This window comes from Solea solea, unplaced genomic scaffold (assembly GCF_958295425.1).
Source record: "Solea solea unplaced genomic scaffold, fSolSol10.1 scaffold_44, whole genome shotgun sequence".
Taxonomy (NCBI): domain Eukaryota; kingdom Metazoa; phylum Chordata; class Actinopteri; order Pleuronectiformes; family Soleidae; genus Solea; species Solea solea.
In genome coordinates, this window is record NW_026704054.1 from 101,368 (window position 1) to 113,939 (window position 12,572).

Here is a 12,572-nt window from a genome sequence, read left to right on the forward strand (position 1 = left end):
ACCGAGCAGTACAAACTGCCGGGCCGTTTCCCAACTCCTCCGGGCTTCTGAAATGGTGAGCTGCTCCTGGCATCGCTTCAATATCAGGTCAATGTACAGGAGTGGACGGAGCAAGCGCCAAAGTATTAACCCTTGGCATGATGGCCATGGATCCATCTCCAACAATCCAGTTCTACCTACAAAGAGCCGGGAAAGGGAGCATGACATTTCCTTAGAGCTAAAAGACAACACCCACAACCATCCCATTCCCAGCAACTTGGAAATACTGGGGACGTCGCTCTGCGAGCACGTGAGAAGCCTGGAGATGGGCTCACAAGGCGGAACCTTGGGCGGCTGACCTTTGCTTACAACTACGTCATCGGGGGAGAGCGCGGACGCAGTACCCCACTAGCAAAAAATATGCAGTCAAGATTCCCACGTTTGGGGAATTTGCAGGGGTCAGCACAACCAGAGTGCAATGGCTGAGCCTCGCCCTGGGTGAACCACCTTCTTGATCATGGTATCTCCCCTGCCAGGTAAGTATGAGGTGTACTTGCCCAGCACTGGGTGGCTGTTCCCAGACACAGCTCTTTGGCTGATGGTGCAGGAAATGGATAGTCCCAGAGTCCAATGCCTTGACTCAGGTGCTCGTTAATGCTGTGCTGTGTTCAACTTCAACCTCCAGCACACATTGGAGAGGAAACACTCGACCTTTTCACTGGCATACCTGGCTGTCATTTCCTATCGATTCAGCAACAACTGCACCTGACGGCACCAACAGCAGCTTACCCATCTCGGTGTAGCTTCCTAATACTGGAATAGAGTGTAGCAGGTAGTGGCGATAAAGGCTCAAGTGCAGTGTGTTCGGAAGGCTGCCTTTTGAGCCCCTCCACGAGCAGGGGGCCTTGCCTGGTCTATAAAAGGAGTCCGTGTCACCTGCCCGTCGGCTTACGGCCACACCACCCTGAGCGCGCCCGATCTCGTCTGATCTCGGAAGCTAAGCAGGGTCGGGCCTGGTTAGTACTTGGATGGGAGACCGCCTGGGAATACCAGGTGCTGTAAGCTTTTACACTGCAGCACGCTTTTACACTGCAGCACGCTTTTACACTGCAGCACGCTTTTACACTGCAGCACGCTTTTACACTGCTGCTTCCTTACAAGAAACGTGGGCTTGCAATTACGTTGACGCACGGGCACACGTTAATGTCCTTCCAGTTTCAGCCTTGCTTTGGTTTTCACAGAAAAAAAGAGAACGGTGCACCGTTCCTGGTGGCACTGCAATACCAGGTCAATGCAAGGAGTGAAGAGAGCAAGCCCAAGGTTTCACCGCCCAATGCTCAAAAATGCATTTAATATTTAATCCCCATATAGAGGACATATCAGATATTAAACTGATAAGAACAGATAATACACTTGATCTTAGCCAAAAGGCCGAGAAGCGATGGCCCACCAGTGTCTGGGGCCAACTCAAGATCTTAGCGCACAAGTTACTTGTTGTGGTGCCGTGTTTCTGAAGTGCGCATAACAAAGGCTGCTGCTGCTCACCTCCACCCCCAGGTGATGTAAGTGCACCTCTGAGCCGTGACGGACAGCTGCTTGACATTTGACACACTCAAAGGGCGCAGCCATACAGCAAAGCCCACCAAAAATAACTTAAACTCTTGGACGTTCCTCTCCACGGAAGTCTTTAGTAAAAGGCGAAAGACTTGAGCATTTTGAAGAAAAACCAGAGTCAACATAGCCCCTCTCCTTGAGAGCAGCCAAGGAGTCTATCCGCCAGAGTCACCACAGTCTCGGTCGGCCCGGCCGGCCACCTTGGGACAGCCTTTCTTCAACGTTTTTGGTTTGCCGGCCAATCAACCGCCCACATTTGACTGCATGTTTGGAAGCGCATTCTTACCGTTGGTTGTGTGCTGCAGTTTTCTATCAACCGCTGAGGCTGTGGCACATTCCTCGCTCACGGGGGACACCTCCAAGGTTTAGTGGTAGATGTGAGTGCATGAGCAAAGCAGCTCTGTGTCACACCGAGCAGTACAAACTGCCGGGCCGTTTCCCAACTCCTCCGGGCTTCTGAAATGGTGAGCTGCTCCTGGCATCGCTTCAATATCAGGTCAATGTACAGGAGTGGACGGAGCAAGCGCCAAAGTATTAACCCTTGGCATGATGGCCATGGATCCATCTCCAACAATCCAGTTCTACCTACAAAGAGCCGGGAAAGGGAGCATGACATTTCCTTAGAGCTAAAAGACAACACCCACAACCATCCCATTCCCAGCAACTTGGAAATACTGGGGACGTCGCTCTGCGAGCACGTGAGAAGCCTATAGATGGGCACACAAGGCGGAACCTTGGGCGGCTGACCTTTGCTTACAACTACGTCATCGGGGGAGAGCGCGGACGCAGTACCCCACTAGCAAAAAATATGCAGTCAAGATTCCCACGTTTGGGGAATTTGCAGGGGTCAGCACAACCAGAGTGCAATGGCTGAGCCTCGCCCTGGGTGAACCACCTTCTTGATCATGGTATCTCCCCTGCCAGGTAAGTATGAGGTGTACTTGCCCAGCACTGGGTGGCTGTTCCCAGACACAGCTCTTTGGCTGATGGTGCAGGAAATGGATAGTCCCAGAGTCCAATGCCTTGACTCAGGTGCTTGTTAATGCTGTGCTGTGTTCAACTTCAACCTCCAGCACACATTGGAGAGGAAACACTCGACCTTTTCACTGGCATACCTGGCTGTCATTTCCTATCGATTCAGCAACAACTGCACCTGACGGCACCAACAGCAGCTTACCCATCTCGGTGTAGCTTCCTAATACTGGAATAGAGTGTAGCAGGTAGTGGCGATAAAGGCTCAAGTGCAGTGTGTTCGGAAGGCTGCCTTTTGAGCCCCTCCACGAGCAGGGGGCCTTGCCTGGTCTATAAAAGGAGTCTGTGTCACCTGCCCGTCGGCTTACGGCCACACCACCCTGAGCACGCCCGATCTCGTCTGATCTCGGAAGCTAAGCAGGGTCGGGCCTGGTTAGTACTTGGATGGGAGACCGCCTGGGAATACCAGGTGCTGTAAGCTTTTACACTGCAGCACGCTTTTACACTGCTGCTTCCTTACAAGAAACGTGGGCTTGCAATTACGTTGACGCACGGGCACACGTTAATGTCCTTCCAGTTTCTGCCTTGCTTTGGTTTTCACAGAAAAAAAGAGAACGGTGCACCGTTCCTGGTGGCACTGCAATACCAGGTCAATGCAAGGAGTGAAGAGAGCAAGCCCAAGGTTTCACCGCCCAATGCTCAAAAATGCATTTAATATTTAATCCCCATATAGAGGACATATCAGATATTAAACTGATAAGAACAGATACTACACTTGATCTTAGCCAAAAGGCCGAGAAGCGATGGCCCACCAGTGTCTGGGGCCAACTCAAGATCTTGGCGCACAAGTTACTTGTTGTGGTGCCGTGTTTCTGAAGTGCGCATAACAAAGGCTGCTGCTGCTCACCTCCACCCCCAGCTGATCTAAGTGCACCTCTGAGCCGTGACGGACAGCTGCTTGACATTTGACACACTCAAAGGGCGCAGCCATACAGCAAAGCCCACCAAAAATAACTTAAACTCTTGGACGTTCCTCTCCACGGAAGTCTTTAGTAAAAGGCGAAAGACTTGAGCATTTTGAAGAAAAACCAGAGTCAACATAGCCCCTCTCCTTGAGAGCAGCCAAGGAGTCTATCCGCCAGAGTCACCACAGTCTCGGTCGGCCCGGCCGGCCACCTTGGGACAGCCTTTCTTCAACGTTTTTGGTTTGCCGGCCAATCAACCGCCCACATTTGACTGCATGTTTGGAAGCGCATTCTTACCGTTGGTTGTGTGCTGCAGTTTTCTATCAACCGCTGAGGCTGTGGCACATTCCTCGCTCACGGGGGACACCTCCAAGGTTTAGTGGTAGATGTGAGTGCATGAGCAAAGCAGCTCTGTGTCACACCGAGCAGTACAAACTGCCGGGCCGTTTCCCAACTCCTCCGGGCTTCTGAAATGGTGAGCTGCTCCTGGCATCGCTTCAATATCAGGTCAATGTACAGGAGTGGACGGAGCAAGCGCCAAAGTATTAACCCTTGGCATGATGGCCATGGATCCATCTCCAACAATCCAGTTCTACCTACAAAGAGCCGGGAAAGGGAGCATGACATTTCCTTAGAGCTAAAAGACAACACCCACAACCATCCCATTCCCAGCAACTTGGAAAGACTGGGGACGTCGCTCTGCGAGCACGTGAGAAGCCTGGAGATGGGCACACAAGGCGGAACCTTGGGCGGCTGACCTTTGCTTACAACTACGTCATCGGGGGAGAGCGCGGACGCAGTACCCCACTAGCAAAAATTATGCAGTCAAGATTCCCACGTTTGGGGAATTTGCAGGGGTCAGCACAACCAGAGTGCAATGGCTGAGCCTCGCCCTGGGTGAACCACCTTCTTGATCATGGTATCTCCCCTGCCAGGTAAGTATGAGGTGTACTTGCCCAGCACTGGGTGGCTGTTCCCAGACACAGCTCTTTGGCTGATGGTGCAGGAAATGGATAGTCCCAGAGTCCAATGCCTTGACTCAGGTGCTCGTTAATGCTGTGCTGTGTTCAACTTCAACCTCCAGCACACATTGGAGAGGAAACACTCGACCTTTTCACTGGCATACCTGGCTGTCATTTCCTATCGATTCAGCAACAACTGCACCTGACGGCACCAACAGCAGCTTACCCATCTCGGTGTAGCTTCCTAATACTGGAATAGAGTGTAGCAGGTAGTGGCGATAAAGGCTCAAGTGCAGTGTGTTCGGAAGGCTGCCTTTTGAGTCCCTCCACGAGCAGGGGGCCTTGCCTGGTCTATAAAAGGAGTCTGTGTCACCTGCCCGTCGGCTTACGGCCACACCACCCTGAGCACGCCCGATCTCGTCTGATCTCGGAAGCTAAGCAGGGTCGGGCCTGGTTAGTACTTGGATGGGAGACCGCCTGGGAATACCAGGTGCTGTAAGCTTTTACACTGCAGCACGCTTTTACACTGCTGCTTCCTTACAAGAAACGTGGGCTTGCAATTACGTTGACGCACGGGCACACGTTAATGTCCTTCCAGTTTCTGCCTTGCTTTGGTTTTCACAGAAAAAAAGAGAACGGTGCACCGTTCCTGGTGGCACTGCAATACCAGGTCAATGCAAGGAGTGAAGAGAGCAAGCCCAAGGTTTCACCGCCCAATGCTCAAAAATGCATTTAATATTTAATCCCCATATAGAGGACATATCAGATATTAAACTGATAAGAACAGATACTACACTTGATCTTAGCCAAAAGGCCGAGAAGCGACGGCCCACCAGTGTCTGGGGCCAACTCAAGATCTTGGCGCACAAGTTACTTGTTGTGGTGCCGTGTTTCTGAAGTGCGCATAACAAAGGCTGCTGCTGCTCACCTCCACCCCCAGCTGATCTAAGTGCACCTCTGAGCCGTGACGGACAGCTGCTTGACATTTGACACACTCAAAGGGCGCAGCCATACAGCAAAGCCCACCAAAAATAACTTAAACTCTTGGACGTTCCTCTCCACGGAAGTCTTTAGTAAAAGGCGAAAGACTTGAGCATTTTGAAGAAAAACCAGAGTCAACATAGCCCCTCTCCTTGAGAGCAGCCAAGGAGTCTATCCGCCAGAGTCACCACAGTCTCGGTCGGCCCGGCCGGCCACCTTGGGACAGCCTTTCTTCAACGTTTTTGGTTTGCCGGCCAATCAACCGCCCACATTTGACTGCATGTTTGGAAGCGCATTCTTACCGTTGGTTGTGTGCTGCAGTTTTCTATCAACCGCTGAGGCTGTGGCACATTCCTCGCTCACGGGGGACACCTCCAAGGTTTAGTGGTAGATGTGAGTGCATGAGCAAAGCAGCTCTGTGTCACACCGAGCAGTACAAACTGCCGGGCCGTTTCCCAACTCCTCCGGGCTTCTGAAATGGTGAGCTGCTCCTGGCATCGCTTCAATATCAGGTCAATGTACAGGAGTGGACGGAGCAAGCGCCAAAGTATTAACCCTTGGCATGATGGCCATGGATCCATCTCCAACAATCCAGTTCTACCTACAAAGAGCCGGGAAAGGGAGCATGACATTTCCTTAGAGCTAAAAGACAACACCCACAACCATCCCATTCCCAGCAACTTGGAAAGACTGGGGACGTCGCTCTGCGAGCACGTGAGAAGCCTGGAGATGGGCACACAAGGCGGAACCTTGGGCGGCTGACCTTTGCTTACAACTACGTCATCGGGGGAGAGCGCGGACGCAGTACCCCACTAGCAAAAATTATGCAGTCAAGATTCCCACGTTTGGGGAATTTGCAGGGGTCAGCACAACCAGAGTGCAATGGCTGAGCCTCGCCCTGGGTGAACCACCTTCTTGATCATGGTATCTCCCCTGCCAGGTAAGTATGAGGTGTACTTGCCCAGCACTGGGTGGCTGTTCCCAGACACAGCTCTTTGGCTGATGGTGCAGGAAATGGATAGTCCCAGAGTCCAATGCCTTGACTCAGGTGCTCGTTAATGCTGTGCTGTGTTCAACTTCAACCTCCAGCACACATTGGAGAGGAAACACTCGACCTTTTCACTGGCATACCTGGCTGTCATTTCCTATCGATTCAGCAACAACTGCACCTGACGGCACCAACAGCAGCTTACCCATCTCGGTGTAGCTTCCTAATACTGGAATAGAGTGTAGCAGGTAGTGGCGATAAAGGCTCAAGTGCAGTGTGTTCGGAAGGCTGCCTTTTGAGCCCCTCCACGAGCAGGGGGCCTTGCCTGGTCTATAAAAGGAGTCTGTGTCACCTGCCCGTCGGCTTACGGCCACACCACCCTGAGCACGCCCGATCTCGTCTGATCTCGGAAGCTAAGCAGGGTCGGGCCTGGTTAGTACTTGGATGGGAGACCGCCTGGGAATACCAGGTGCTGTAAGCTTTTACACTGCAGCACGCTTTTACACTGCAGCACGCTTTTACACTGCTGCTTCCTTACAAGAAACGTGGGCTTGCAATTACGTTGACGCACGGGCACACGTTAATGTCCTTCCAGTTTCAGCCTTGCTTTGGTTTTCACAGAAAAAAAGAGAACGGTGCACCGTTCCTGGTGGCACTGCAATACCAGGTCAATGCAAGGAGTGAAGAGAGCAAGCCCAAGGTTTCACCGCCCAATGCTCAAAAATGCATTTAATATTTAATCCCCATATAGAGGACATATCAGATATTAAACTGATAAGAACAGATAATACACTTGATCTTAGCCAAAAGGCCGAGAAGCGATGGCCCACCAGTGTCTGGGGCCAACTCAAGATCTTAGCGCACAAGTTACTTGTTGTGGTGCCGTGTTTCTGAAGTGCGCATAACAAAGGCTGCTGCTGCTCACCTCCACCCCCAGGTGATGTAAGTGCACCTCTGAGCCGTGACGGACAGCTGCTTGACATTTGACACACTCAAAGGGCGCAGCCATACAGCAAAGCCCACCAAAAATAACTTAAACTCTTGGACGTTCCTCTCCACGGAAGTCTTTAGTAAAAGGCGAAAGACTTGAGCATTTTGAAGAAAAACCAGAGTCAACATAGCCCCTCTCCTTGAGAGCAGCCAAGGAGTCTATCCGCCAGAGTCACCACAGTCTCGGTCGGCCCGGCCGGCCACCTTGGGACAGCCTTTCTTCAACGTTTTTGGTTTGCCGGCCAATCAACCGCCCACATTTGACTGCATGTTTGGAAGCGCATTCTTACCGTTGGTTGTGTGCTGCAGTTTTCTATCAACCGCTGAGGCTGTGGCACATTCCTCGCTCACGGGGGACACCTCCAAGGTTTAGTGGTAGATGTGAGTGCATGAGCAAAGCAGCTCTGTGTCACACCGAGCAGTACAAACTGCCGGGCCGTTTCCCAACTCCTCCGGGCTTCTGAAATGGTGAGCTGCTCCTGGCATCGCTTCAATATCAGGTCAATGTACAGGAGTGGACGGAGCAAGCGCCAAAGTATTAACCCTTGGCATGATGGCCATGGATCCATCTCCAACAATCCAGTTCTACCTACAAAGAGCCGGGAAAGGGAGCATGACATTTCCTTAGAGCTAAAAGACAACACCCACAACCATCCCATTCCCAGCAACTTGGAAATACTGGGGACGTCGCTCTGCGAGCACGTGAGAAGCCTATAGATGGGCACACAAGGCGGAACCTTGGGCGGCTGACCTTTGCTTACAACTACGTCATCGGGGGAGAGCGCGGACGCAGTACCCCACTAGCAAAAAATATGCAGTCAAGATTCCCACGTTTGGGGAATTTGCAGGGGTCAGCACAACCAGAGTGCAATGGCTGAGCCTCGCCCTGGGTGAACCACCTTCTTGATCATGGTATCTCCCCTGCCAGGTAAGTATGAGGTGTACTTGCCCAGCACTGGGTGGCTGTTCCCAGACACAGCTCTTTGGCTGATGGTGCAGGAAATGGATAGTCCCAGAGTCCAATGCCTTGACTCAGGTGCTTGTTAATGCTGTGCTGTGTTCAACTTCAACCTCCAGCACACATTGGAGAGGAAACACTCGACCTTTTCACTGGCATACCTGGCTGTCATTTCCTATCGATTCAGCAACAACTGCACCTGACGGCACCAACAGCAGCTTACCCATCTCGGTGTAGCTTCCTAATACTGGAATAGAGTGTAGCAGGTAGTGGCGATAAAGGCTCAAGTGCAGTGTGTTCGGAAGGCTGCCTTTTGAGCCCCTCCACGAGCAGGGGGCCTTGCCTGGTCTATAAAAGGAGTCTGTGTCACCTGCCCGTCGGCTTACGGCCACACCACCCTGAGCACGCCCGATCTCGTCTGATCTCGGAAGCTAAGCAGGGTCGGGCCTGGTTAGTACTTGGATGGGAGACCGCCTGGGAATACCAGGTGCTGTAAGCTTTTACACTGCAGCACGCTTTTACACTGCTGCTTCCTTACAAGAAACGTGGGCTTGCAATTACGTTGACGCACGGGCACACGTTAATGTCCTTCCAGTTTCTGCCTTGCTTTGGTTTTCACAGAAAAAAAGAGAACGGTGCACCGTTCCTGGTGGCACTGCAATACCAGGTCAATGCAAGGAGTGAAGAGAGCAAGCCCAAGGTTTCACCGCCCAATGCTCAAAAATGCATTTAATATTTAATCCCCATATAGAGGACATATCAGATATTAAACTGATAAGAACAGATACTACACTTGATCTTAGCCAAAAGGCCGAGAAGCGATGGCCCACCAGTGTCTGGGGCCAACTCAAGATCTTGGCGCACAAGTTACTTGTTGTGGTGCCGTGTTTCTGAAGTGCGCATAACAAAGGCTGCTGCTGCTCACCTCCACCCCCAGCTGATCTAAGTGCACCTCTGAGCCGTGACGGACAGCTGCTTGACATTTGACACACTCAAAGGGCGCAGCCATACAGCAAAGCCCACCAAAAATAACTTAAACTCTTGGACGTTCCTCTCCACGGAAGTCTTTAGTAAAAGGCGAAAGACTTGAGCATTTTGAAGAAAAACCAGAGTCAACATAGCCCCTCTCCTTGAGAGCAGCCAAGGAGTCTATCCGCCAGAGTCACCACAGTCTCGGTCGGCCCGGCCGGCCACCTTGGGACAGCCTTTCTTCAACGTTTTTGGTTTGCCGGCCAATCAACCGCCCACATTTGACTGCATGTTTGGAAGCGCATTCTTACCGTTGGTTGTGTGCTGCAGTTTTCTATCAACCGCTGAGGCTGTGGCACATTCCTCGCTCACGGGGGACACCTCCAAGGTTTAGTGGTAGATGTGAGTGCATGAGCAAAGCAGCTCTGTGTCACACCGAGCAGTACAAACTGCCGGGCCGTTTCCCAACTCCTCCGGGCTTCTGAAATGGTGAGCTGCTCCTGGCATCGCTTCAATATCAGGTCAATGTACAGGAGTGGACGGAGCAAGCGCCAAAGTATTAACCCTTGGCATGATGGCCATGGATCCATCTCCAACAATCCAGTTCTACCTACAAAGAGCCGGGAAAGGGAGCATGACATTTCCTTAGAGCTAAAAGACAACACCCACAACCATCCCATTCCCAGCAACTTGGAAAGACTGGGGATGTCGCTCTGCGAGCACGTGAGAAGCCTGGAGATGGGCACACAAGGCGGAACCTTGGGCGGCTGACCTTTGCTTACAACTACGTCATCGGGGGAGAGCGCGGACGCAGTACCCCACTAGCAAAAATTATGCAGTCAAGATTCCCACGTTTGGGGAATTTGCAGGGGTCAGCACAACCAGAGTGCAATGGCTGAGCCTCGCCCTGGGTGAACCACCTTCTTGATCATGGTATCTCCCCTGCCAGGTAAGTATGAGGTGTACTTGCCCAGCACTGGGTGGCTGTTCCCAGACACAGCTCTTTGGCTGATGGTGCAGGAAATGGATAGTCCCAGAGTCCAATGCCTTGACTCAGGTGCTCGTTAATGCTGTGCTGTGTTCAACTTCAACCTCCAGCACACATTGGAGAGGAAACACTCGACCTTTTCACTGGCATACCTGGCTGTCATTTCCTATCGATTCAGCAACAACTGCACCTGACGGCACCAACAGCAGCTTACCCATCTCGGTGTAGCTTCCTAATACTGGAATAGAGTGTAGCAGGTAGTGGCGATAAAGGCTCAAGTGCAGTGTGTTCGGAAGGCTGCCTTTTGAGCCCCTCCACGAGCAGGGGGCCTTGCCTGGTCTATAAAAGGAGTCTGTGTCACCTGCCCGTCGGCTTACGGCCACACCACCCTGAGCACGCCCGATCTCGTCTGATCTCGGAAGCTAAGCAGGGTCGGGCCTGGTTAGTACTTGGATGGGAGACCGCCTGGGAATACCAGGTGCTGTAAGCTTTTACACTGCAGCACGCTTTTACACTGCTGCTTCCTTACAAGAAACGTGGGCTTGCAATTACGTTGACGCACGGGCACACGTTAATGTCCTTCCAGTTTCAGCCTTGCTTTGGTTTTCACAGAAAAAAAGAGAACGGTGCACCGTTCCTGGTGGCACTGCAATACCAGGTCAATGCAAGGAGTGAAGAGAGCAAGCCCAAGGTTTCACCGCCCAATGCTCAAAAATGCATTTAATATTTAATCCCCATATAGAGGACATATCAGATATTAAACTGATAAGAACAGATAATACACTTGATCTTAGCCAAAAGGCCGAGAAGCGATGGCCCACCAGTGTCTGGGGCCAACTCAAGATCTTGGCGCACAAGTTACTTGTTGTGGTGCCATGTTTCTGAAGTGCGCATAACAAAGGCTGCTGCTGCTCACCTCCACCCCCAGGTGATCTAAGTGCACCTCTGAGCCGTGACGGACAGCTGCTTGACATTTGACACACTCAAAGGGCGCAGCCATACAGCAAAGCCCACCAAAAATAACTTAAACTCTTGGACGTTCCTCTCCACGGAAGTCTTTAGTAAAAGGCGAAAGACTTGAGCATTTTGAAGAAAAACCAGAGTCAACATAGCCCCTCTCCTTGAGAGCAGCCAACGAGTCTATCCGCCAGAGTCACCACAGTCTCGGTCGGCCCGGCCGGCCACCTTGGGACAGCCTTTCTTCAACGTTTTTGGTTTGCCGGCCAATCAACCGCCCACATTTGACTGCATGTTTGGAAGCGCATTCTTACCGTTGGTTGTGTGCTGCAGTTTTCTATCAACCGCTGAGGCTGTGGCACATTCCTCGCTCACGGGGGACACCTCCAAGGTTTAGTGGTAGATGTGAGTGCATGAGCAAAGCAGCTCTGTGTCACACCGAGCAGTACAAACTGCCGGGCCGTTTGCCAACTCCTCCGGGCTTCTGAAATGGTGAGCTGCTCCTGGCATCGCTTCAATATCAGGTCAATGTACAGGAGTGGACGGAGCAAGCGCCAAAGTATTAACCCTTGGCATGATGGCCATGGATCCATCTCCAACAATCCAGTTCTACCTACAAAGAGCCGGGAAAGGGAGCATGACATTTCCTTAGAGCTAAAAGACAACACCCACAACCATCCCATTCCCAGCAACTTGGAAATACTGGGGACGTCGCTCTGCGAGCACGTGAGAAGCCTATAGATGGGCACACAAGGCGGAACCTTGGGCGGCTGACCTTTGCTTACAACTACGTCATCGGGGGAGAGCACGGACGCAGTACCCCACTAGCAAAAAATATGCAGTCAAGATTCCCACGTTTGGGGAATTTGCAGGGGTCAGCACAACCAGAGTGCAATGGCTGAGCCTCGCCCTGGGTGAACCACCTTCTTGATCATGGTATCTCCCCTGCCAGGTAAGTATGAGGTGTACTTGCCCAGCACTGGGTGGCTGTTCCCAGACACAGCTCTTTGGCTGATGGTGCAGGAAATGGATAGTCCCAGAGTCCAATGCCTTGACTCAGGTGCTTGTTAATGCTGTGCTGTGTTCAACTTCAACCTCCAGCACACATTGGAGAGGAAACACTCGACCTTTTCACTGGCATACCTGGCTGTCATTTCCTATCGATTCAGCAACAACTGCACCTGACGGCACCAACAGCAGCTTACCCATCTCGGTGTAGCTTCCTAATACTGGAATAGAGTGTAGCAGG

At 51.9% G+C, this 12,572-nt stretch overlaps 25 non-coding genes across 25 annotated transcripts; 6 read left to right on the forward strand and 19 right to left on the reverse strand.

Moving 5' to 3' along the window:
* Nucleotides 1-359: 359 nt before the first annotated feature.
* Nucleotides 360-523, reverse strand: LOC131450509 (U1 spliceosomal RNA). Its single transcript, XR_009235413.1, has one exon. It is a non-coding gene; the product is annotated as a U1 spliceosomal RNA (small nuclear RNA).
* A 402-nt stretch (nt 524-925) lies between these two features.
* On the forward strand, nt 926-1,044 carry LOC131450604 (5S ribosomal RNA). Its single transcript, XR_009235502.1, has one exon. It is a non-coding gene; the product is annotated as a 5S ribosomal RNA (ribosomal RNA).
* A 185-nt stretch (nt 1,045-1,229) lies between these two features.
* On the reverse strand, nt 1,230-1,422 carry LOC131450595 (U2 spliceosomal RNA). The gene has a single exon (XR_009235492.1). It is a non-coding gene; the product is annotated as a U2 spliceosomal RNA (small nuclear RNA).
* A 179-nt stretch (nt 1,423-1,601) lies between these two features.
* LOC131450623 (U5 spliceosomal RNA) lies at nt 1,602-1,714 on the reverse strand. Its single transcript, XR_009235520.1, has one exon. It is a non-coding gene; the product is annotated as a U5 spliceosomal RNA (small nuclear RNA).
* Nucleotides 1,715-2,361: 647 nt separating this feature from the next.
* On the reverse strand, nt 2,362-2,525 carry LOC131450510 (U1 spliceosomal RNA). The gene has a single exon (XR_009235414.1). It is a non-coding gene; the product is annotated as a U1 spliceosomal RNA (small nuclear RNA).
* A 402-nt stretch (nt 2,526-2,927) lies between these two features.
* LOC131450586 (5S ribosomal RNA) lies at nt 2,928-3,046 on the forward strand. The gene has a single exon (XR_009235484.1). It is a non-coding gene; the product is annotated as a 5S ribosomal RNA (ribosomal RNA).
* A 131-nt stretch (nt 3,047-3,177) lies between these two features.
* LOC131450554 (U2 spliceosomal RNA) lies at nt 3,178-3,370 on the reverse strand. The gene has a single exon (XR_009235455.1). It is a non-coding gene; the product is annotated as a U2 spliceosomal RNA (small nuclear RNA).
* Nucleotides 3,371-3,549: 179 nt separating this feature from the next.
* Nucleotides 3,550-3,662, reverse strand: LOC131450624 (U5 spliceosomal RNA). Its single transcript, XR_009235521.1, has one exon. It is a non-coding gene; the product is annotated as a U5 spliceosomal RNA (small nuclear RNA).
* Nucleotides 3,663-4,309: 647 nt separating this feature from the next.
* On the reverse strand, nt 4,310-4,473 carry LOC131450489 (U1 spliceosomal RNA). Its single transcript, XR_009235394.1, has one exon. It is a non-coding gene; the product is annotated as a U1 spliceosomal RNA (small nuclear RNA).
* Nucleotides 4,474-4,875: 402 nt separating this feature from the next.
* LOC131450598 (5S ribosomal RNA) lies at nt 4,876-4,994 on the forward strand. The gene has a single exon (XR_009235495.1). It is a non-coding gene; the product is annotated as a 5S ribosomal RNA (ribosomal RNA).
* Nucleotides 4,995-5,125: 131 nt separating this feature from the next.
* Nucleotides 5,126-5,318, reverse strand: LOC131450594 (U2 spliceosomal RNA). The gene has a single exon (XR_009235491.1). It is a non-coding gene; the product is annotated as a U2 spliceosomal RNA (small nuclear RNA).
* A 179-nt stretch (nt 5,319-5,497) lies between these two features.
* On the reverse strand, nt 5,498-5,610 carry LOC131450626 (U5 spliceosomal RNA). Its single transcript, XR_009235522.1, has one exon. It is a non-coding gene; the product is annotated as a U5 spliceosomal RNA (small nuclear RNA).
* Nucleotides 5,611-6,257: 647 nt separating this feature from the next.
* Nucleotides 6,258-6,421, reverse strand: LOC131450490 (U1 spliceosomal RNA). The gene has a single exon (XR_009235395.1). It is a non-coding gene; the product is annotated as a U1 spliceosomal RNA (small nuclear RNA).
* A 402-nt stretch (nt 6,422-6,823) lies between these two features.
* LOC131450611 (5S ribosomal RNA) lies at nt 6,824-6,942 on the forward strand. Its single transcript, XR_009235508.1, has one exon. It is a non-coding gene; the product is annotated as a 5S ribosomal RNA (ribosomal RNA).
* Nucleotides 6,943-7,091: 149 nt separating this feature from the next.
* LOC131450596 (U2 spliceosomal RNA) lies at nt 7,092-7,284 on the reverse strand. The gene has a single exon (XR_009235493.1). It is a non-coding gene; the product is annotated as a U2 spliceosomal RNA (small nuclear RNA).
* A 179-nt stretch (nt 7,285-7,463) lies between these two features.
* Nucleotides 7,464-7,576, reverse strand: LOC131450627 (U5 spliceosomal RNA). The gene has a single exon (XR_009235523.1). It is a non-coding gene; the product is annotated as a U5 spliceosomal RNA (small nuclear RNA).
* Nucleotides 7,577-8,223: 647 nt separating this feature from the next.
* Nucleotides 8,224-8,387, reverse strand: LOC131450511 (U1 spliceosomal RNA). The gene has a single exon (XR_009235415.1). It is a non-coding gene; the product is annotated as a U1 spliceosomal RNA (small nuclear RNA).
* Nucleotides 8,388-8,789: 402 nt separating this feature from the next.
* On the forward strand, nt 8,790-8,908 carry LOC131450622 (5S ribosomal RNA). Its single transcript, XR_009235519.1, has one exon. It is a non-coding gene; the product is annotated as a 5S ribosomal RNA (ribosomal RNA).
* Nucleotides 8,909-9,039: 131 nt separating this feature from the next.
* LOC131450556 (U2 spliceosomal RNA) lies at nt 9,040-9,232 on the reverse strand. Its single transcript, XR_009235456.1, has one exon. It is a non-coding gene; the product is annotated as a U2 spliceosomal RNA (small nuclear RNA).
* A 179-nt stretch (nt 9,233-9,411) lies between these two features.
* On the reverse strand, nt 9,412-9,524 carry LOC131450628 (U5 spliceosomal RNA). Its single transcript, XR_009235524.1, has one exon. It is a non-coding gene; the product is annotated as a U5 spliceosomal RNA (small nuclear RNA).
* A 647-nt stretch (nt 9,525-10,171) lies between these two features.
* LOC131450492 (U1 spliceosomal RNA) lies at nt 10,172-10,335 on the reverse strand. Its single transcript, XR_009235397.1, has one exon. It is a non-coding gene; the product is annotated as a U1 spliceosomal RNA (small nuclear RNA).
* A 402-nt stretch (nt 10,336-10,737) lies between these two features.
* LOC131450634 (5S ribosomal RNA) lies at nt 10,738-10,856 on the forward strand. The gene has a single exon (XR_009235530.1). It is a non-coding gene; the product is annotated as a 5S ribosomal RNA (ribosomal RNA).
* A 131-nt stretch (nt 10,857-10,987) lies between these two features.
* Nucleotides 10,988-11,180, reverse strand: LOC131450597 (U2 spliceosomal RNA). Its single transcript, XR_009235494.1, has one exon. It is a non-coding gene; the product is annotated as a U2 spliceosomal RNA (small nuclear RNA).
* Nucleotides 11,181-11,359: 179 nt separating this feature from the next.
* LOC131450629 (U5 spliceosomal RNA) lies at nt 11,360-11,472 on the reverse strand. Its single transcript, XR_009235525.1, has one exon. It is a non-coding gene; the product is annotated as a U5 spliceosomal RNA (small nuclear RNA).
* A 647-nt stretch (nt 11,473-12,119) lies between these two features.
* On the reverse strand, nt 12,120-12,283 carry LOC131450536 (U1 spliceosomal RNA). Its single transcript, XR_009235438.1, has one exon. It is a non-coding gene; the product is annotated as a U1 spliceosomal RNA (small nuclear RNA).
* Nucleotides 12,284-12,572: the final 289 nt, after the last annotated feature.